Source organism: Lissotriton helveticus, chromosome 1_1 (assembly GCF_964261635.1).
Source record: "Lissotriton helveticus chromosome 1_1, aLisHel1.1, whole genome shotgun sequence".
NCBI classification, from domain to species: domain Eukaryota; kingdom Metazoa; phylum Chordata; class Amphibia; order Caudata; family Salamandridae; genus Lissotriton; species Lissotriton helveticus.
This window is the reverse complement of record NC_136057.1, coordinates 1,217,685,865-1,217,708,160: the sequence shown is the minus strand read 5'-3', so window position 1 is coordinate 1,217,708,160 and position 22,296 is coordinate 1,217,685,865.

The window sequence follows — 22,296 nt, the reverse complement described above, 5'->3', positions numbered from 1 at the left end:
TGCAAATAAAATTGCATGGATTAAACAAGTAAATGCCTTATGGTCTAACATTGGCTTACCAACCCAGGCCATCAGTCAATCACCCTCATACTGAAGAAGCCAAGATAAACTTTTGTATTGGGCTTGGGTCGATGAGAACAACTTTCGGAAAAATGATCTTGGCAGCCTAACAAATGCTTTCATCGATCTGAAACCTAATTGTCACCTAGAAAGCTACTTTGATATTATTAAGGTCCCAGCTGACAGGAAGCTGTACACACAGTTTAGACACGGCAGCTTACCAATTAATGCTTTTATTAGCTCCTGGCAGAATAGCAGATGTCATCCTAAGGGCTGCCCTTCTTGCTCATGTCCACTTGAATCAATTGGCCATGTACTTTTTACCTGTAAAGCATACGCAAAGCCAAGAAGCAAATGGTTAGCTCCTGTGTCAGACAATTAGGGACCCCGAACTCTAAAGACGCCCTACAGATACTAAAATCAGATGCCAGACCTCTTTTCGCATGTGCCACTGCAACATTTCTAGGCCCCTCATGGGCGATCAGAAGGAGGGCACAACCAATAAGGATAACTTACATGACTAAATAAAATAGGTTGTGCCGACCAATCAAGATTGTTCTGATCAAATAATGCTGCTTTCTAAATTTTTTTAATTGTTTTAGGATTCCATTTTATGCATTGTATCCAGTTTTCTATGATTAGTCTTGGCACCATGCCTTTTTGATTAAGGGTTTAATGTGCAGGGTATCAATTTGGAAATTGAGGTGTATAAATATTAACAACGCACTTGCACTTTTGCCACATAATTATGTTAGTGAGACCCAAGTCATGACCTCTGTGGATATTGTTTTATTTATATGATGCTGCATCCTTTTAATGTCAACTTGAGCGCTTTTATTTCTTATTTTCACATTGTTTACCGATACGCTCTTTTAATTGCAAATGGAATTTATGACCCCCTATGATCGCTTCTTTTCTGGTTTGCTAAACGGAAATAAAGAAATTTGATGATGACAACCTTCTGCTAATATTTAAAACCTAATAAAAAATATATTTAAGAAAATCAATATAAATCGAAACACACAACGCAAATTATGGCAACCTTTTAAAGAATTTCCTAAAAAAGAAAAAGAAACACCATGTCTAAATCGTACAGACAATTTATAGAACAGTTTAACAGTTTAAACATATAAACATTAGTCTTTCATGCATTTCAACATATGCACATATCCTTGTCCCCAACCAAAATGTCTGTGGTATACTGTGAAGAAGGTCAAAAAGGCACTAATTTTCACAGAAAAATTAATTATATATTCAGTCACAATTTAATTCATAAAAAAAAAACATTCCAATGCTTATTTTAATGTGAATATTAGAATACTCCCTGAAAACATATAGGAACAGACGTCCATCATTTTGAATTCAGTGGTACACTGCATATGGACATAACCAAACGCTCCAGAGAGACCTGAATAAGGAAGCTCAACCATTGTCTAATACTGCAATTTTTACCTTAACAAGTAAGTATAACCATAATATTTAACACCCTTTAAATTTGTTAGCAATATGACAATGATAAACTACTAAACATAAATATTTTGAATATTCAGACACTGTTAAGTTTAGCATCATTCTACAGCTTGGGCACATTTAATACTATTTCTACAATGTAAATTAACATTCAGACTTTTTTTAACTAAAAAATTGTAAGCAAAATATATTGTGGACAGTGACTAAGGGATACAATAACTATATTAAATATGACCACTACTTACCTCAGGGAGGATGCTGGACAGTGACTGGGAGCAAAATGGATATACTACTGAAGGACGGGGCTCTCTATGGCCCACGGAGGAGCTGCACAATTGCAACTGTTGCTGGAATACAATTGCGGCCCTTGCTGAAAAACAAATCCTCTCCTTTCAGTATAGGGCACCCTCACTCCTGGGCAAATATCCTCAACGATCCTGTCAAGTGTTCAGAGCAGTGCACCAGTGTAGTTCACTCTAATCTAAGGCAGGAGCCTGGGACATAGCACCCACACCCTAAGGTCAAGTCCGTCCCTAACTCCTGGACTGTCCTACTGGCGCACTGTCCTTCCGTCGGGGCTGCAGATTGTACCTGACATGCCCAGGCCCTTTTTTATCAACAAGAAGAGGCAAGAATGCAGGCTTAGTTGGGCATCAAGACTCGGATTGTTGTACACCAGAAGGGAAGCATCTCAGGGCAAATCACCTCGAATAGAGCCTTGTAGCTCTCCTCGTCCCTTGGCGCCCTCCGTAACTGGGCGTCACAGAAAGGAATGAAGAGATGCACTAGCTCCCCTTCCTGATCAGCGATGCCTTCACACACCCAGGCGTCATACGGAAGTGGTAGAGGGACCTTTTTCATGTTGGGAGCGTGCACCCAGTTCTTCCGGCCTTCTAGCTTGACAGATGTACGGGTGGCAAGCAACACCTGGGCAGGTCCCTTCCACCTCGGCTCCAAACTGTTCTGTTGATGAAAATTCTTTATCATCACCCAGCATCCGGGCTGCAGCTGGTGCCCGGGCTCCTCTGGTACTGGTTGCAGTGTGGTTTGAATCTGTTGGTGAAGAGAACATAGATCTTTAGTCAACTCAAACGAGTAATATATCAACAGGGGGTACTTCATCTTGGAGAAGCACTTGGGTCTTGGGACACCCCAGACATTAGCAGGGCACCCAAAGACCACCTCGTAGGGGGAGAATCCTGTTCTAGAATGTGCTGTCACTCTCGTATACAACAACGCCAAAGGCAAGGTATCTGGCCATAGCAGCCCTGTGATTGGTTGGATTTTCACTAATTTCAGCTTGAGAGTACCATTTTATTTCTCAACCAGGCCTGCTGACTGGGGGTGGTTCGCAGTTTGAAACTTTTGCCTAATTTGTGAATCCTTGCACACCAGATCAATGACTTTTGCATTAAAGGGACTTCAATTGACACGCCAGGTCACACGTGACAATCCATAGCGTGGGAAGTACTCCTTCAGGAGTGCCTTTGCCTTCACCATGGCCGTATTCTCTTTGATGGGGTAAGCCTTAATACATTTACTGAAAGCACAAACAACCACTAGTACATATTTCATGTTATTTCCTCGTTTCATTTAGATGAAATCCATCTGGAGTACCTCGAAAGGGAAAGACGGCGGTGCAAAGTTACCTGCAGGTGTAGCGGTGCCCTTTCCAGGAATATGTTTCAGACAGATAATACAGTGTTTTACTAAATGTGTGGCCACCTTAGAGATATTGTCATTCTGCCATGCTGGATCAAGTAGCTTACATATCCCTTTCGCACTAATGTGAGCCGGGCTGTGATCCATAGTAACAACAGGGAGAACAGAGGCATTAGGCAGCAGCCATCTCTGTTTCCCTGACAAGTCAGTCCAACACCCATCCTCGTCCAGATGTCCCGTCCTTTCCTCCCATATTGCCAGTTCATCTATAGTTGCCTCTCTTTGAATCTCCCTAATGTGTTCCAATGTGACCTCAAGCATTCAATTGTCTGGGACCCACCTAGCGGGAACTGCCACAAACATCTTTTTCATCTTTTATTGAGCTGTCTCCTTAGCCATCTGGTCTGCAAGCGCATTTCCTCTTCCAACATCATCTGTTATGGCTTTATGAGTGCTACATTTCACTATTGCTAACTTATCAGGAAGTGTTAATGCAGACAACAATCTATGTATCTATGGGCCGTTCTGTATTCGCAGTCTGTGCGAAGCTAAGAACCCTATCTCTACCCAGAGGTGCCCAAAATTGTGGGCCACCCGAAAGCGTACTGGATGTCAGTGTAGACATTAACAGACAGTCCCTCACTCAACTCACAGGCCCTTAGGAGGGCAACTAACTCTGCAGCTTGGCCCGACTTATATGAAATAGAGATGTCTCAACTACAGTGTATAACGTGGTGATTGCATAGGCTGCAGTAGAGGTGCCATCCAGCAGTGTGAAACAAGAGCCATCGCCATAAAGTTCCCCTTGGGGGTCAGATAAGGGAACATTATTCAGGTCTACCCATTCCTTTGCTTCTTCCTCAGTCCGAAATAAACAATCATGGACATCACTGTCCTTTCCTTCCGAAGGGAGGGATAGTAACGTGGCTGGGTTCAAAGTTGTGCATCGTTTATTGGTAATGTGCGTAGAAAATAAGGACAGCTCATATCCAGTGAGACGAGCACTGGTGAGGTGCTGTGTCTTCGTCTTGTTCAAAAGCGTATCCACAGCGTGAGGTACCATCACTGTGAGTTCAGTATCAAGGACGAGCCCTGCCAATTGACTGTTAGAAACCGCCACTCTCAGGCAGCTTGGAAGTGCTCTGGCGACATTGTCCAGAATAGCAGAGAAGTAAGCGCAGGGTCTCTGCTTACCACTGAAACCCTGTGTTAGAACATAAATCACACAACCGTCCGCCTCATGTACATAAGTACAAAAGGCTTCTGGTAGTCAGGAGCACCAAGCACAGGAGCAGAGCAAAGCGCAACCTTTAATTGCTCAAAAGCTTGCTGGCATGCATGTGTCCAAGGCAGGGGTTCATAAACATCTTTGGTGGTCAGGTAATGAAGGGGTTTTGTTTGTAGGGAGTAATTAGGTATCCAATGCCTACAATACAAAGTTATCCCAATAAACATGCACACCGTGCGTTGGATCTTAGGAAAGGCATATTAGTGATAGCAGCTATGCATTCAGGTGTTAGTCTACGACCTCCCTTCGACAGTAGGTGACCTAAGTAGGTGACCTTCTGTCGACAACATTGACGTTTCGAAAGTGACACCTTGTGTCCATGATGAGCCAAATGAACAATAATTTAATTGTGGCTTCTTTGTAGCCATCCTCAGTGTCTAAAGCCACAAGGAGGTTGACAACATACTCTAACAGCACATTATCAGGGGGAAGCTCCAAGGAATCCAATTGAGCTTTCAAAGCTTGGTTTTCTGTATAGCATTGTGGAGCACAGCAGAGTCGAGAGCTCCGACCAGCTATTGCAAAACTGAACAGATATCGGTATGCTGAATAAAGCATTTTTTAAGTCAATCACGTAAAAGAATTTGGCAGATGGGGGAATCATTGTCAGGATCATGATAATGTCTGGGACCACAGGGTACTGGGGAACCACTATTTTAATGACCTCTCTGAGTTTGATCACAAAATGGTAAACGTCAGGGTGAGCATCAGAAGAATTCAAGGGCGTCTTTTTAAGAATAGGTACAATAGGGCTATTACACACATTCGCCACTGTCTCTTAAACCACACCAAACTTTATCAAATCCTGAACTATGTGTAATAAAGCCTTTTCTCCTGCCTGCAAAAACTTACACTGGGGAATGCATGGCAATTTGGCATTGTCCTTTATCTGGATGAAGACAAGTGGGATCTGAAGCAACTCTACATCCGTGTCCCCTGTAGCCCACGATGTGCGTGGCACATCTTTGAACTCTGCAGGGAGGGGAGCATCTTTTGCAAAGCATTGTTTTGCAAGAGCCACTTGCAGGCCAACAGTCAAGTACACACCGTCTGGTGAGCAATGAATTGTCACATGCAGTCTTTTTAACAGATCCAGTCCTAGTAAGTTTTCCCCACAATTTGATGTCAGTGAAAACGGTGAGTCAACCGTAAAGGGGCCAATAGTCAAAGCAAGAGGCTTGGAAATGGGGCTAACAACCGGCATACCTGAGAAACCCACTGAGACAAACAGAGCTGCCCCCGGGACCAGTGAAGGGAAACAGAGCTATTCATAGCCTCTGTGTAAACTAGAAATTTCTTTTTGATGCCCTGTAAATCAGCAGTGACATGGGGTTCACGCTGATCTATAGGCACCTGAACTGAACTGGTCCCTTGCCCTGTCCCTGGCCTTCCTAGCTGTGAGACAGCTGTGAGACAGCCCTATCACTTCATCCATATCATAGTCCTAATGATAGTACTGTCTTCCTCAAGGGTCGTCAAAATAGTTCCTGCTCTGCCTATTGTACGATGATTTCTCTGACTGCATCCCACCTCAGCATCCTCGGTGTCTGCATCCTCCAAAACCCCCACTTCTCTGGCCTCTCCTTTCTGCAACAATTCTGTTCTGGTTTTTCAGGATGGGAAATGGGATGGACCTCCCTCTCCACAGGTTAGGGCTCGGTTCCAGGAGCAGTGGATTTATACTCCTTGGAAGAGGAGCGAGGTCCTATCCCTAAAGAGTCAGCTGCCAGACCCCCCCCCCAAAAAAAAACACCTCCTCCACAGTGTTGACGTTAGCTGATATTGAATTGTTCTTTGGTCTGCTGGTCCCAGTGGATATATGGAGGCAGGTGCATAAGCAGGATCATGCATTGGAGTTGGGTGGCACATGGGATGAGATCAAGGCATGGGATACGGAGCGTAAGCCCGGTGATAAGCCAAAAGCAAAGCTCCTAGCTTTATCGGGGTGTAGTATCCCTTACATGCACTCCCTTATCCCGCCAAAAAGATTGGTGAGGATAAGTTAACTGCATGTCATCAGAAAAAGGAAGAAAGTGTGTCGGATTTGTTTACTAGATTTGAATGGTTGTTTCTGGACTTTAGTGGTCAGGACCTGTCGCATGAGGGTGGTGTTTGTTTGTTTGTTAACAGATTTGTCACTAATTTGCTTCCCGAGATTGCAACCAGGTGGCAGGCTTCAGAAAGTACTTGGACGACATCATCCCCGTCCGTGATTATGAGTATGGCACAGTACGACGAGCATAGAGAGAATGAGGACAAAGAAAAGGTAGAGAAGAAGTCAAAATATGTGAAGACAAGGGTGTTGATGCAGCAAGTTGTGAGGGAAGGAGGAAGAGGACGAGGTTCAGGTTAGGGCCCATGGCCAGCTCGATCTAACAGGGGTGGTGCCTAGAAGCGACTATAAGTTTTTCAGCAATTTTGGTGGTTGGAGCAGTCCACGCGTTTCTAGAAAGTTAGCTGCCAGGCTTTTACCTTCACTTGAAAGCTCATATCCTATGAAAAGGACATTGAGGTGGGCAATTATTGATTTCTTGAAATTGAATTTGTAACCCTCAGAGGCAAAGCCCAATATAATGGTATTCACCCTGTTCAAGTGCCTATCCAGGTCATCGTCTGTCAGATAGATGTCATCAACATATGACAATGCATCATCATCATAAATTTGTAGTAACTCTGTTACTCTTGCTGAGAATAACCCCGAGATGTTCTTGAACCCTTTTGGGAGTCAACAGAAGTGACATTGGGGTGCTATGTTTTGACAAAAGAAACCGTTAGAAATGTCTAATGAGGTTTTATATTTTTTACGCAAACTTTTAATCATTAATGCTGTACTATGTGCATTTTGCACTGCAAATGTCTTTAAACAAGAGTTCAGGTGTCTGTAATCCAAAACTAGACGATAAGTGTTGTCAGGTTTGGAAACGGGAAACAAAGGATTGTTCATTGAGGAGGTGCATATTTCAATCACTCCTTGGTATTCAAGTTGATCTAAGATCTCCCTGACCTGTTATATAGCTACTTGTCAATTGGGTACTGCCTTTGTGCAGTAGGTTGATTTTTTAACTGGATCTTGTGGTGATGTGAGTCCTCATCCCATCTTACATGATTTGTATATAATGCTGGGGCTTGGGAAACTTCCCATTTCCTGACATAAGTATATTTTAAATGTACTGGAACATGGTTGGAGAAGGCTTCACCATGTGGGCACTCCCCGACAAATTCTGGTGGCCAGTCCTGTTCTGCTAGAAGTATCATAGCCCTTTGAAAGTCTCTCCCAAAAGAGTGCTTTCACGTTTCTTTGTATGTCTCCCTCCATCTGGAGTGCTATTTCATATTACCTTTGTGGAGAACTAACTCTGGTGTCTACAGTCTCTACTTATATGTACTCATTCAAGTCCACTGTCTCCAGAAGTATCTTCAGGTTCTGGCGAGCTATTGTTACTTCTGTTGCACTTTCCAGCATTGTCTGAGCCCATTCTCCATTCTTGAGTTGTTTTCCCAGAATCTTCGGCACGTCTGATCTTCAGACCTGCTACCTTCTTCTTGGAGAATTGAGGTTTTGGTTTGTTTTTCTGAACGTGTTGATCATCTTTGAACTTCACGCATTCTTCTCTTTCATCTGACTGTCCTCTTCTTTCGGATGTCTGTGACGATATCTGAAAGGCAGGAGAGGAACGTGTATAAGTATCCTGACACCTGTCAGTTTTTTTCAGATTTTTCCTATTCCAGAGGTTATAACTCCTTTTGAGGAGACCTACCTCGGGATTGAGAACGTTTCTCTTTTGAATTTTGTATGTTATTTTCCCACTTCTCTTTGGAAGATGTAGGATTTTGTTTGATGGAGTCCTATTCAGGAACTCCAAACAGTTGTGTCTTCAAAGTTTTTCCACCCAAACTGTCTCTGCCTCATTCTTCATAGGATTTTTCCATTATGCTGAGTTGTTCATGTTGATGTTCTGTTACATCAAATTCCCTTAGGCATTGGCGGAACGCCACTGATGCTGCCACCCCTTTAATATTAGATAATATTATTGTTGAGACCTGGTCGAAGTTTTTCAGTAATTTCATACCTAAATTTAGAGCAGGCTCTGCCCTGTATTTGTTTTGAATTTGTTTCAGGACGTCAGGTATTACTGCAATAGACTGAACATCATGTGTTTTAGTATAGATGGCAGCAAAGACTGTGCCCCAAGTGGTGCAGTCTTCCAGATGTGGTGTGACCCCCATCGATAAACAGATTGTTAGAATTATGTGTTTCTCATAAGGGCTAGTATTAGGAAATAGTGCTTCGATTTGAGTAATTTGTTCGAGCTATACAAAATGGAATTTGTTCATGTTTTGCGGGCATTTTACCCATGACTGCGGGTGAAGTCAGTGGAGTAATTTTTTGTGTATTCCCTTGGTGAGGGGTTTGATTTGGAATGGTTAATGGTGGTTGGACTGTAAAATTCTGCATTACATATTGGTCTAATTGTCGGTACATTTTTATTAACTACTTTATTTGAGTAAGTAATTCATCTTCTGACATCTCTTCGATGTGCTATATCTATTTAGAGCCATTCCCCTATATATCGAGGAGAAAATTTTGAAGCAATTAGAGTCTGTCTTTATCAAGTTTATATGGCAATACGGTAAGGTTAGACGTTCTACGACCCTTATGTCCCTTCCGTGGGAAAGGGGTGGGATGGCACTTCCAAATCTGAGACTGTATCACTGGACCTGTCTCCTAACCCAGATGTCAATCCTGTTTCAATGCGACACTGATGCGACCATTACAGATAACCAGGGTCCCCTCCCCATCTTCAATCTACTAATGGGGGAGAAAGCTACGGGATTACTGCTGACGGAACTGGAATATAGGTTCTATAGAAAGGCACGATTTAAGATCCTGCTAGGTGCATGGCAAGTTTGAAATTAATTCTACAAAATTTTCATATCCCTAAAGTCAACCCTTCACTCCTCTTGGTTAACTCTAGCCTTTTTCCTCACTTAAGCAATGACGGGATCCTACGAGTCTGGAGGAACTTAGGGGTTAAGACTATTGGAGACCTAATGGTAGGAGATAGGATAAGCGGGTTTGAGGACATGCAAAGGAGATATAGCCTCCCCTCAAATCAATGGCTTATATATGGGCAAATCTCCAGTATCTTACAGGCTTGTAGACCAAAGCTCAAACCCCTCGTAGACTTTCCTGTGGTTGAGGGTATGAGAAGAAGGTGTAGGAAGATAAAAGATATTTACAACATGCTGGTGTCCAGATTACAGGACGATGTAGGAAAAGTAGAAAGTGATTGGGCAACTAAACTGGGAAACCCGGATGTAGATTTGGACCTAGCATTAAGCTTGAATAAAAAGATTTTTCGGGCGTCCAACTTACGAGCACAACATTTTAAAACAGTTTTTAATCTGTACCATACACCGGCGAAATTATTTGCTTGGGGTGTTAGGAATGATGATTGTTGCCCGAGATGCAATAAGAGACAAGCTGACCTACTACATATGTTCTTTACTTGTGAACGATTGACCCCTGCCCTGGATGGAATTACAAAATTCTGGGAGGGGCTGCTAGGTCATAAGATCGATCTATCCCCAACACTAATGTTATTTGGCTCAGATTCTAAATTGGTTTTAACAGACGACGAGGCTGCCTTGGTTTTTATGTCGGTCGCCGTGCTTAGAATCATTATTTCGGCTGGTTGGAAGGATGTAACAGCCCCGTCTTTTCAGATGTGGATGTCCAGATTCTTGGCCATTTACAATATTGAATCTGGCCTATATGAACTTAAAGGTGTTTAAAAAACGAGAAATGGGTAGACGATTATGGGCCCCGGTTAAGAAATGGATGGACGATAGAATAAGAATTTGAAAAGTACTGTATTGCTATATTTATTGACAGATCTTTATATATTTTTTTCACCCCCATATAAAATATTGTGTTCTTTAATTGTTCATATATGTATCAGATGTTCTTAAACCTTGCTTACGGCTATGTACTTATGTATTTCCTTACTGCACCATGAACTCCAATAAAAAAAAAATAATAAAAAAAAGACATCTCTTCGATGTCAGGATGAGGTGTATAGCCGGCTAAAATTGGCCATGATGCTCCTGGTCTACCTAGTGGACTGAGCATGGTAATGTGATTATAATGTTTTAGGGTGCCTTTAAACCAGAGCTGATGCTCCTGGTATGTGAGTGGAATTTCAACATCCTCGAAAGGAATGTATTGCTCAGGTGGTTCAGCTTCTTTGTAGAAGTGACACATTTCTGTTACTGGATTAGATTCTGGGAATACTATCCATGAATAGAATACGTCTGTCTGAAAAGATTAATGTATATCACGAACGCTGCTCTACCACCTCTAGGTGTTAGACCATGTTTTATAAGTTTTAGAGTGATGGCTTACCTTAAATTTGGAGGGATGTTTATAACATCTGCATCATTTTCAATAAAACCTGTATGAATAAAAGCTGTTTCAACTGGGTCAGCCGCAGCTCCACCGGTGTTATTGTTGCTATCGGACATTTTTTAATGAAAAATGCAGAGCAAGTTTCAAGGAAACAAAGATAAGGTGCAAAATATTTCGGAACACTGTATCCTTCAACATTGAACAAACCAAACAGCTAACACATAGGATTTTAGGGCTAGATGTAGGTAATTCGTATGTACCGATTCATAAATACCGAATTTTACCGATTCGGTATTTATGAATCGGTAAATATGAAGGGGGGAGATGTAGCTAATTTTAGAAATTGAAATACCGAATCGGTAACATTCTGTATTTACCGATTCGGTAAATAACGAATCGGTATTCCCTATTGATTCCTATTGGCTGTGAAGCCCATAGGAATCAATGGGAAATACAGAATCGGTATTTACCGAATCGGTAAATACCGAATGTTGCAAGGGTGCAGGGGTGTCACTTTGACACCCTCTAGCACCCCGAATTCAGGCACGTGTGACATGTGGCACACAGACATGCCCTAAGGGCATGTCTGTCTGTCACATGGCATAGGTGTGCATGCACACATGTGCATGCACACCTGGATTCGGTATTTTACCACCCAATTGGATTGGGTGGTAAAATACCGAATCTGTAAGGCCTTTGGGACTCAGAAGAGTCCCACCTACATCTGCAAGTTACCGAATCGGTAAAAATACAGATTCGGTATTTTACCGATTCGGAAAATTTATCGAATCGGTAAAATAGGGCCCCTACATCCGAAATACCCATTTACCGGTCGGTAACGGTGTTATTGTTGCTATCGGACATTTTTTAATGAAAAATGCAGAGCAAGTTTCAAGGAAACAAAGATAAGGTGCACAATATTTCGGAACACTGTATCGTTCAACATTGAACAAACCAAACAGCTAATACATAGGATTTTAGGGCTAGATGTAGGTAATTTGTATGTACCGATTCATAAATACCGAATTTTACAGATTCGGTATTTATGAATCGTAAATATGAAGGGGGGAGATGTAGCTAATTTTAGAAATTGAAATACCGAATCGGTAACATTCTGTATTTACCGATTCGGTAAATACCGAATCGGTATTCCCTATTGATTCCTATGGGCTGTGAAGCCCATAGGAATCAATGGGAAATACCGAATCGGTATTTACCGTATCGGTAAATACCGAATGTTGCAAGGGTGCAGGGGTGTCACTTTGACACCCTCTAGCACCCCGAATTCAGGCACGTGTGACATGTGGCACACAGACATGCCCTAAGGGCATGTCTGTCTGTCACATGGCATAGGTGTGAATGCACACATGTGCATGCACACCTGGATTCGGTATTTTACCACCCAATTGGATTGGGTGGTAAAATACCGAATCTGTAAGGCCTTTGGGACTCAGAAGAGTCCCACCTTAATCTGCAAGTTACCGAATCTGTAAAAATACAGATTCGGTATTTTACCGATTCGGTAAATTTATCGAATCGGTAAAATAGGGTCCCTACATCCCAAATACCCATTTACCGGTCGGTAACGGCCGAAATCGGCCATTACCGGTCGGTAAATGGCCACCTACATCTGGCCCTTAGTCCTACTCAGCTATGGCGGATATTATCCGTACCCACTCCAGACGTCTTATGGAGTATTATAAGTAGGGGTCTCTGAGAAAAGCATGACTGAGTTACTTCAGTATCTAGCATTAAATTAGTGCCTTACCAAACTGTTGGGCGCCATGTAGTGTAGTTCCAATTTCCCGTATAGGCTCTGCGCATTGGAATAATATACACTATAGTTTTTGCATAGGACTGAGGTCAGTATGCTTCTATTGAGTATATTAAACTTAATTACTTTGTGTGCCAGCTAACTGAGAGGTCACTAGAAACTTCTCGAATAAACAAGAAGGGATGAGTTTCTGACAACCACATAAACATGACAACTTTGTTTCCCCTAGAACCGGAACAGTTCTCAGAATCATGGAAACAATAGATAACAATTTCACTCAGTCAATCGTGCATGCTTAGTTTCTTCAGAGTTACTCAGAAATAGATAGACAGGTGTTTCAATAAAAAGGATTAATTGAACAGTCTTATTTCTGGCGCAAGAGATATGAGCTGTAACAATCATAAGACAGAATGCGAAATATAATACGTACAGCGTAAGCAGTAAGAAGAAATAATACTGCAATAGCATGGCCTTTTAGCTATGATACATATTTATATAAACATATAAATAACACAGGCTACAATGTGAATACTGGTCTGGTGCCTCTAAATAGTTCTACCACAGTGTACCTAGCCTAAGTGTAGTACGTGGTAAGAAGTAGGTGCTGTTTTCTATAGTATGGTATAGACTACGTTTGTATGCCAAGAGTCCCCCTAGGTTTTAGTCTGCCCCACACCTGTAGAAGGAGAGAGGTAGGAATCTCTTTCCAGATCTCAATCCCTAACACCCCGCGAAGGGAGTCAGGACACTTGAAGCTGGATTCTCTGCGAGCAGGATTACAGCGTCTGGTCAGTGCGCCAGGCGGGGACTCGCATTCCTTCTGAACTTGCCGTGGCCAGCCGTATCGAGCTTTGTATCCAGGCCGCGGTTGCCATGGCAAGTGAAGGTATATTTATACATGGAAGGTGGTTAGGAATGCTAGCATTGATGTAAAGTCGGCCAGAGGAAGATGTCATGAATGAATCCCTAAGGAATAGTTGTTCATGCATAATAAATGAGTTCTTGGAGAAATAATCCAAGCAGGGAAAGTCCCAATGGCTTAAGGGTCTGGTTTTTAAGAACTCGTTGTGACGTGGGATGGACGGATGTAGGTGACCATGCCTGTATTTGGATTGCATGGCTGATGCCTAAATAAGGACGGGGATACTATGCCTAAATAAGGGCAATGTGAGTTGTACCTATGTAATGGCATGATTCAGGAAACCTATGTACGGGTATCTAAATCGAAACACAACACCAGTATCTATGCATCCATCCAATTACTGAGGCAATACTCATACACTAATGTAATCAACACAACAGTGTACTTGCTTTCATTCAATCATTCAAGCTTTAACAATGGACTGCAATTACTCAGACATTAGTCATGCACTCATGTTTTTTTTGTTTTTTTTTTCCTCATACGCCACTTCCCACCTCTTCTTTTCTTGTAGCACCCTTAGATGGTTTTCAACTCAACTATGAGAGGTTGTTTCCTACTGCTTGAACTGCAGGCTTGTAAGCTGGATGCAAGTGAGGAGTACCGCAGCCTTGCCTAATGCAGCAAGACATATAGGCTACATTAACCTCCAAGAGCTTCAAAAGTGGCTTAATCATTGGACCGTTCTTCCTCTCACATCGTATCTATCATATATTATTATTAGATCTCCCCTTACCCTCACCCAAAGTGATTTAGAAATAAAGTCCAAAACTGGTGTTTCCTTTTATATTGGCCGGCCATGTCCAACTTAGCTATGCCTCTCATAGCTCTGAACCACATTAAATCTGTCGGAGGTTCTGACGATACCCATAATTTGCATATTTCTCTCCGAGCAATCAAAATGGCATAAAAGAACAGCTTAGCTTTGTCATCAAGGCACTTACCTTGTATGTCCAATCTGCCCGAGATAATCTGTTCAGGGCTTACCTTGATTTTTAGCTCCATCATTTTTGATAGCTTTATACTTACAGCTGCCCAAAACTCTTGAATCTCCGGACATGTCACAAACATGTGAATATCGTCTTCATTTAGGCTTTTGCATTTACGGCATAACACCGTGCCCCCATCCTTAAACTTAGCGAGCCTCTTTGGGGTCCAATATGCCCTGTGGAGAGTGAACAAGTGATTCCTCCTTAAATTTGCAGGTTTTACCACTTTATAAAGAATCAACATATCTACTTGCCATTGTTCTTCTGTTGCGATCCTCGGCAAGCACTCTCCCCACAAGACCTCCGGTAGTAGAAAAGGGCCGTCCTCCATTTCGACTATTGCCCAGTACCATATCGCCACTTCTTTCTTTATCCGTGTGTTTAAAGCCAGCTTCTCTTCAAACTCGTTATATTGTCCGATTAACTTTTCTTTTCCTACCGTCCAGCTTTGTATCTGAAGATACTTGAATTTTGCAAAATTACGGCCCCAAAGTTCTTCGCAAACCGCCCATGGTAACAAATCATGCACTCATGTTATCAGCCAAACACTATTGATGCACAACAACTGGCCAGCAGTCATGTACTCATTCAATCATTAAAACACTACTCATGCACGCATCCAATCTTCAAGGTGCTGTGCAAGCACTTAAACAATCATGTACACACTATCCATGCACTCAATATATGACGTATATACTATGCATGTACTCCTTTGATCACCGAGAGACTAAAGTAGCACTCACTTAATCATTCAACCACCAGCTATGCATGTATTGAATCATTGAGGCATTGGTTTTGTAGTTATCTAATCATTCAGGCACTACTTATGCACTCATCTAAACACCCAGATAGTAGCAATATACTCATAGAAACACACAGGCAGTAACCTATGCAGCTATGGAACCAGTGATGTAGTACTCACATACTCAGGTAATCATCCAGGCACTACCTATATTCTCAGGGAATCACCTAGGCACTACCTATGCAATCATCCAATCATCCAGGGAGTATTGCTGTACTTGACTATAACACATGTATTTACAAGTTTTAGTGAGGAATATGTACTCTTTTAAAACCGTCTGGTGATTATTGATTTAACCTGTCACACACTGTTTGCATGTACTCTGAAGAATTAGTGACCTATATGATGTGATAGAGGTTAATGTGCAGATTTTTATATGCACTAATTCCCAAGATTTCAATCTGATACATCTAAGTAGAAAAGTACTGAGCTATTAAATACACCAGTGACAGAGTGGTAGAGAGGACCACACATAGCTCTTATATTCTGTTTTATGATTTACAGTGTTGAGACAATGTATGTACTTCTACACTTTAGTTGATAACATTCATTTAAAATTTTACTACAGAAGGGATAAAGTGGTATTTTACCATGTATTAGTGAGAACTGAGATATGTCGCAGCTGTGTTGTAGGAGAGGGTGCTATAATATTAAAAGGTAACTAATGTAATTAAGTTTTGTGTTTTTTGGTTTGAGAGTGTAGTTATGTATCTACGTTAAGCCGTTGATTCAAAACTACAACATAAAATAAACACTTTTTTATTATGTGTAAGGTAGCAGTAAAGTAGTTGGTACATTCGCTAGAATAAAAATTGTAAAATATTTTGTTTTACAGGACAGTATCTACATAACTACAGACAGTAACAATGCCTACAAAAGCTTAGAGGAAAACTCACCAGAAGCAACAACAGTATATATGCAGAACTGAATGGGCAAAATGCAGAAAAAGTGGTGAAAGATAAAAAGAGTTACTGGTAAGATGACAGCGACATTTCTTACACATATATGTGGACATTTGCAAAGATAACAAAATAATGAAAATAAAATTCAAAATATCAGAAAGAATAAGAGTTGACTAAATCTATATATAAGAACAGTAAAGAAGGTAACAAAGATGGATGCACCTTAACCAGGAGACAGAAGCAGTTTAAGGAAATCAGAGCCAGGATGTTTCATAGTTATAAATCTATGAAAAACTATGAAGAAGTATAGAAGAAGGAGAGAGGCACTGAAATAGAAAGAATGAGTTGAGAGAGTAGTTGATAAGGTCTTTACTTTAAAGAGGAAACTATTCATTCTAATTATAAATAGAATGAAGACTCCTGACAAAATAGGGTTTGTGCATGAGGAGACAAAACCAAAAAGAAAGATTATTGAATAGAAGTAACTTTTGTACAGTTTTTAGTAGAGAATGGATACACACTTCTAATACCGAGCATTTTTTAATAAAGAAAGCTATCTCCAGCATAACAGATTTGTTCATGCTATTGGTGAAAGAGGACAATGTTATTAAATTATGAATGCCACTCCTATAGAGAAAGAGGTGATGGTACCTAGAAATGAAGATCAACTTATTGCTGAAGAGGTACAAGGAAGGCATAGTCAGGAGCCTATATATCAATGGAATTGGAGTAGTGTTTGTAGTATTCGACACCAAATAATTGATATATTAAGCAAATTTCTACGTGTCTTTCCAAGGTAAAGTTTAAAACACAAACTAAGTACTTTATAAGTATTGGCTCATTGCAAGGTTAGAAAGTATTCAAATTTTCAGGGACACACAGTAGCTTGTTTATCGAAGAAAGTGTACCAAAGCACATTTTGTTATTTCAGGTTGTTGACCCATGTTAGACAGCTTTGCGCATTAATCCACTGTGTAAAACAAGTGCACTGACTGTCTATACTAAGATTGGTAGAATTTGAAAATTGACAAGCAATGCCTGTCTTGCTTGAAATGGCTTTGTGTATGTTTTGTACTTGTCATGTTCCAGAGAGGAGACAGGATTGTGTCCCACTAGATTGATGTTCTCAACTACGGTTGTCCAATTGTTCGCAATATTAAAAATTACTGTCCGGCTGGACATGTGTAATATAGCTCTGATTTCAGTCTATAATTATTGTGCTAGATATCTGATTATTTAAGGACCACTGATGACTTGTCCATATGGCAAGTTATATGTAAGGACTGTTACAATAAATTAGAAAATAATAAAATGCCTACAAGAGCTGTGCATAACATGTTAGCATTGGGTTCTGTTCCAGAAGCACTTCAAGATTTAAATATTTATGATTTCATTCTTATCCAAAGTATACATCCATTTCAAGCTGTAATCCATATTGAGCCAAAGACAGGCAAGATACCACCAACAGAGCTGCAGAAAGGTCTAAAAGGTAGAGTAGTGTTTTTGCCATTAGATTTCAAGAAAAAAATTGAAACTGTAGACGTAGCTAGAGATTTAGAAGAAGGACTTGTAATTCTTGTAAATGGTGTGCCTTATTAGAATAAAAAGATATGGCAGGAGTTAGTAGAAGTTACCAAAGTTTTAAAATAGCGACTGTATATCGGATACAAAATAATGTTTACTATAGAAATGCAGAAAGCCTGCAAGATATCACAGAAATGGAGGATCAGACATTTCCATCTGCAGGTCAGATTGAGACGGTGAATCAGTCCAGAACAGAAGAAATGGATGAACATTAAGTATCCACCCTTTGCATTCTAAGGAGGTTATTGGTGATGACATTGATCTATTTCAAAGGAAGGAGGTAAAAGGAGCTCCATTAAGTGTGTGGGAGAAAAGTTTGGAAACCTGGTGTTTCCCACATCTTTTTCCTACTAGATGGTGGAAGGTATTACAACTAGCCTCTGCAAATATCTGCAGCTGAATATAGATCTTCTAGACTTTTCTCAGAAAACACTAGATTTCGTCAGTGTATTTCATATATATTTCACCTACTATTTGAGAGTGACTTGCCCGGCCTCTCGTATGCTATGAATCACATTTTAAAAAGAGGAGTTAATTTGCTGAATATATTAGCAAGAGAATTTCAGGAAAAAATCAAGAAAAATATGGTCACTTAGAATACAATTTAATAAACCTAAAGGCGGACTCTTACTGTTACTCGCTCTGATCACTGCTGCATCAGCGCAGGTCGCGCTGCCAGCTGGCTCTGAGATTTTAAAACTACCTTTAGCCTATCTTGGTTATTTTATTTTATTTACCCCCTGATTTTACTCACCGCTCTGCTGGGCTTCTGTCCCCTCACCCGCACTTAATTTGTGGATAACTCACCGCCATTTGGCGGGTCCGGGTCCCGGGGGATACCGGTGGGCGCCATCTTTGTTTGGGGTGAGTGTGTTCTTGTGCGGGCGCCATCTTGGAGCGTCCCGACGCTCGAGGTGTTTTGGGAGACGCCTATTTAAGGCGGACTCTTACTGTTACTCGCTCTGATCACTGCTGCATCAGCGCAGGTCGCGCTGCCAGCTGGCTCTGAGATTTTAAAACTACCTTTAGCCTATCTTGGTTATTTTATTTTATTTACCCCCTGATTTTACTCACCGCTCTGCTGGGCTTCTGTCCCCTCACCCGCACTTAATTTGTGGATAACTCACCGCCATTTGGCGGGTCCGGGTCCCGGGGGATACCGGTGGGCGCCATCTTTGTTTGGGGTGAGTGTGTTCTTGCGCGGGCGCCATCTTGGACCGTCCCGACGCTCGAGGTGTTTTGGGAGACGCCTATTTAAAGTCGTCCTCTTCCGCGCAGTGGTGACGCCTGCGCTGTGCCGGAGTCGTGCCAGAGTCCTGCCCGTCTGCGCTCGTCCGCGTCGAGGTAGCGGGTGCGGGCTATGGACTCTGGCTTCCTGTCACTGTACCACTATGTGCAACATCGCTACGCTCAGGTACGATCGTGCTGATATCTTCTCTATAAGAGATAATCTTCCAGTGTGCAACCATGTCCCTTTATCTCCTCTTTCGGGACCTTATGACTGTGCTTGTGGTTGTTTCTCTCTGGCCTCACCCATTGGGGTGCGCCCTGTTGAAGGGACTGCCCGCGGCACTCATACAGATTCTACTGAGCGAACACTTAGTATATGGAGCCTGAATGTTAGATCTCTGGTCAAGCACTATCAATTTCTCCGGGACATGATAGATATGGACTCTCCTGATATCATCTTTCTGACTGAAACTTGGTTACAGGACGCTGACACTGCTATCATAAACCTGGCCTTCCCTTCCACCTATATGGTGTTCACATTGAACCGCACAACCAGGGGAGGTGGTATAGCCATGGCGATTAAATCTTGCTTCTCGGCTGAGTGGAAGGCTCAGAACCTTCCTATGTGTGAAAGCGCCTCTTTTAAGGTAAAGGTAAGCCATCAATTTACCTTTAGTGGCATGCTTATCTATCGTCCACCTGGGAACGACACAGCCTTCAAGGCCGCCCTTGTAGATGTGGTTAGCTCGCTGGTTTCTAGTTGTGCTAACTTTAACATAGTAGGAGACTTAAACATACATCTTGATTTGACGTCATCTCTACCTATTAGCTCCTTGCTAGCGGACCTTGAAGCGATGCAATTTAACCAACTTGTCACCTCCCCCACCCACATAGGAGGACATATACTTGACCCCTTCTTCACCACCTTAGTCCGGGCTAGAACATCTGACCCGATGGTGGTGGGTTGGACGGACCATATGTTGGTTAAAGTGTCATGCCCCTTAGATAACCCACAACGGAAACCTGTGGATAAACAGATCCTAAAGCGCAATTGGCGTAAACTCAAGCTGGAGGAGTTTGTCAGGATATTGGAGGCACAGCCCCTAGGCAAACTGCAGAATGTGGAACAGGGATATGAACAGTTTTGCAACTGGGTCCTTACTGCCCTCGACTCTCTTATACCCCTGCGTTGGTCTAAATGTCACGCCAAAACCCGCAGCCCTTGGTATAATGAGACTCTTGCCGAGCTTAAGAGAACCTGCCGGCAAGCTGAGAGAGCCTGGAGGAAATCCTTTGATTCCACGTTAAAATCGCTGTACTTTGCCCAGCTTAAGAGTTACCACAGAGCTATCTGTCAAACCCGGGCTACTTACTATGCAACTGAGTTTTCCAACAGCCCTAACCCTTCCAAATTAATCTTTAAGGTACTTAAGGACCTGATGGAGAAACGGGCTACCTCGCTAGAAATCTGCACGGACTCGCACTGTGAGAGCTTGGCATCCTTTTTCGTGGAGAAGGTGCAGGCAATCTACCGAGGATTTACACCATCTGTTCCCGGGGAGGCTCCTAGTACTGTGAAGGTCTCGGTTCCTGAAACTCTGTCCTCCTTGCCGGCTATGTCTAACGAGATATTTGACACTCCAAGCCTCAAAATTAAATCTGTCTCTCCCTTAGACCCGCTGAAGCCGGAGTTTTTTACTCTTCTCCCGCCTCGGTGTCGCGAGCCCATCTTGGATCTGATCAATCTCTCCCTCACTGAGGGCGTGGTTCCTCCCTCCTGGAAGCAAGCTGTGGTCAGTCCTATTCTGAAGAAACCCAATCTTGACCCCTTGCTCCCGGAAAATTACCGGCCCATCTCCCTCCTGCCTTGGACCGCGAAGGTCATTGAGGCACACGTGAACTCCATCTTGTCTGCCCATCTCTCTCGCAATAATATTCTTGACGAGAGTCAAAATGGGTTTCGCTCTCAACACAGCACTGAAACTGCTTTGCTCTTTATGACCGAGCATTTGCGGTCAGTGCTGGATGCGGGGCAGACTGCGGCGCTCCTACTGTTAGACCTGAGCGCCGCATTCGACACGGTGTCTCATGACATTTTGATGCGGCGTCTGGAGGAAGTGGGTATTGGTGGGAAGGCCCTTCAGTGGTTCCGCTCTTTCCTCTCGGACCGGTTTTTTAAAGTAGCCATTCCACCTGGCCAGTCCTCGTTCCATTCTCTGGATCTGGGAGTCCCTCAGGGCTCTGCCTTAAGCCCTACACTGTTTAACCTGTATGTGAAACCGCTGGCCGCTGTCGTCAGGCAATGTGGCCTTACCATGACATCGTACGCCGATGACACGCAGCTGGCGGTGACACTCAGCGGGGACCCTGAGGTGAATGCGCCCAGATTCCGGGCAGGACTTATAGCTGTGGCTAATTGGATGCGTAGCAACTGCCTACAGCTTAATGCTAAAAAAACCAAGGTCCTGATTCTAGGGAAGCAGGCAGAACTTTGGGGAGACCAGTGGTGGCCTCCCGAATTGGGGGTTTCCCCTACTCCAGCGGCTGAAGTTAAAAATCTGGGGGTCTGGCTGGATTCCCATCTCTCTTTTACCAGCCATACAAAGAAGACAGCAGCTACCTGCTTTGGTATTCTGCGAGGACTGAGACCTGTCCTTAAATTCTTCGACCCTCCCACGCGGCAACTGGTAGTTCAGGCCTCTATCCTTTCTCGGCTGGACTACGGGAGTGCTCTGATGCTTGGATTGAATCAGGCTGAGGCTACTAGGCTTCAGATGGTGCAGAATGCGGCTGCACGGGCTATTGTGGGCCTTCCGAGACGATGTTCTGTCTCCACTGTCCTGACCTCCCTTCATTGGCTTCCGGTCAGACAGAGAATCAAATTTAAGGCTCTCTGTCTGACATTTAAGATACTGAAGCTTTCCTCCCCTCCTGCCCTCGTGGGCCTCATTTCTTCGTATGTCCCTACGCGGTCCCTCCAGTCTGAATCTCACCATCTGGCGATTAAGCCTAGGTTCAGACTGAGTAGGATGGGAGGACGCTCTTTTCGCATTCTGGCGGTTGATCTATGGAATTCCCTTCCTGTACACATTCGTGCCCTAAATAGCCTAACTCTTTTCAGACGTGCCATTAAAACTCACTTGTTCGCTTCTGTTAATTGATTCCTTTTCTTTTCAGCTTTGACCTGTTATGTTGTGGTCTTTGATC